The following is a 2,577-nucleotide window of genomic DNA, read 5'->3' on the forward strand; positions in this document are numbered from 1 at the left end:
AAAATTTTTTTAGTACATCCTCGATCTAAAAAAATTTTTTTAGTACATCCTCGACCTAAAAAAAATTTTTTTAGTACATCCTCGATCTAAAAAAATTTTTTTAGTACATCCTCGATTTAAAAAAAATTTTTTTAGTACATCCTCGATCTAAAAAAATTTTTTTAGTACATCCTCGATCTAAAAAAAATTTTTTTAGTACATCCTCGATCTAAAAAAATTTTTTTAGTACATCCTCGACCTAAAAAAAATTTTTTTAGTACATCCTCGATCTAAAAAAATTTTTTTAGTACATCCTCGACCTAAAAAAAATTTTTTTAGTACATCCTCGATTTAAAAAAAATTTTTTTAGTACATCCTTGATATGAAAAAATTTTTTTTAGTACATCCTCGATTTAAAAAAAATTCTTTAGTACATCCTCGATCTAAAAAAAATTTTTTTAGCACATCCTCGATCTAAAAAAATTTTTTTAGTACATCCTCGATTTAAAAAAAATTTTTTTAGTACATCCGTGCTATGAAAAAATTTTTTTTAGTACATCCTCGATTTAAAAAAAATTTTTTAGTACATCCTCGATCTAAAAAAAATTTTTTTAGTACATCCTCGATCTAAAAAAATTTTTTTAGTATATCCTCGATCTAAAAAAAATTTTTTTAGTACATCCTTGATATGAAAAAATTTTTTTTAGTACATCCTCGATTTAAAAAAAATTTTTTAGTACATCCTCGATCTAAAAAAAATTTTTTTAGCACATCCTCGATCTAAAAAAATTTTTTTAGTACATCCTCGATTTAAAAAAAATTTTTTTAGTACATCCTCGATCTAAAAAAATTTTTTTAGTACATCCTCGATCTAAAAAAAATTTTTTTAGTACATCCGTGATATGAAAAATTTTTTTTTAGTACATCCTCGATTTAAAAAAAATTTTTTAGTACATCCTCGATCTAAAAAAAATTTTTTTAGTACATCCTCGATCTAAAAAAATTTTTTTAGTACATCCTCGATTTAAAAAAAATTTTTTTAGAACATCCTCGATCTAAAAAAATTTTTTTAGTACATCCTCGATCTAAAAAAAATTTTTTTAGTACATCCTCGATCTAAAAAAAATTTTTTTAGTACATCCTCGATTTAAAAAAAATTTTTTTAGTACATCCTCGATTTAAAAAAATTTTTTTAGTACATCCTCGATTTAAAAAATTTTTTTAGTACATCCTCGATTTAAAAAAATTTTTTTAGTACATCCTCGATCTAAAAAAAATTTTTTTAGTACATCCTCGATCTAAAAAAATTTTTTTAGTACATCCTCGACCTAAAAAAAATTTTTTTAGTACATCCTTGATATGAAAAAAATTTTTTTAGTACATCCTCGATTTAAAAAAATTTTTTTAGTACATCCTTGATCTAAAAAAATTTTTTTAGTACATCCTCGATCTAAAAAAATTTTTTTAGTACATCCTCGATCTAAAAAAAATTTTTTTAGTACATCCTTGATATGAAAAAATTTTTTTTAGTACATCCTCGATTTAAAAAAAATTTTTTAGTACATCCTCGATCTAAAAAAAATTTTTTTAGTACATCCTCGATCTAAAAAAATTTTTTTAGTACATCCTCGATTTAAAAAAAATTTTTTTAGTACATCCTCGATCTAAAAAAATTTTTTTAGTACATCCTCGATCTAAAAAAAATTTTTTTAGTACATCCTTGATATGAAAAAATTTTTTTTAGTACATCCTCGATTTAAAAAAAATTTTTTAGTACATCCTCGATCTAAAAAAAATTTTTTTAGTACATCCTCGATCTAAAAAAATTTTTTTAGTACATCCTTGACCTAAAAAAAATTTTTTTAGTACATCCTCGATCTAAAAAAATGTTTTTAGTACATCCTCGACCTAAAAAAAATTTTTTTAGTACATCCTCGATCTTAAAAAAATTTTTTTAGTACATCCTCGATCTAAAAAAATTTTTTTAGTACATCCTCGATCAAAAAAAAATTTTTTAGTACATCCTCGATCTAAAAAAAATTTTTTTAGTACATCCTCGATATGAAAAAAATTTTTTTAGTACATCCTCGATCTAAAAAAATTTTTTATAGTACATCCTCGATCTAAAAAAATTTTTTTAGTATATCCTCGATCTAAAAAAAATTTTTTTAGTACATCCTTGATATGAAAAAATTTTTTTTAGTACATCCTCGATTTAAAAAAAATTTTTTAGTACATCCTCGATCTAAAAAAAATTTTTTTAGCACATCCTCGATCTAAAAAAATTTTTTTAGTACATCCTCGATTTAAAAAAAATTTTTTTAGTACATCCTTGATATGAAAAAACATTTTTTAGTACATCCTCGATCAAAAAAAATTTTTTTAGTACATCCTCGATCTAAAAAAATTTTTTTAGTACATCCTTGATCTAAACAAAATTTTTTTAGTACATCCTCGATCAAAAAAAATTTTTTTAGTACATCCTCGATCTAAAAAAAATTTTTTTAGTACATCCTCGATATAAAAAAATTTTTTTAGTACATCCTCGATCTAAAAAAATTTTTTAGTACATCCTTGATATGAAAAAATGTTTTTGGT

The sequence above is a fragment of the Anopheles nili genome, unplaced genomic scaffold (genome assembly GCF_943737925.1).
Source record: "Anopheles nili unplaced genomic scaffold, idAnoNiliSN_F5_01 U_low_cov_37, whole genome shotgun sequence".
Lineage (NCBI taxonomy): Eukaryota > Metazoa > Arthropoda > Insecta > Diptera > Culicidae > Anopheles > Anopheles nili.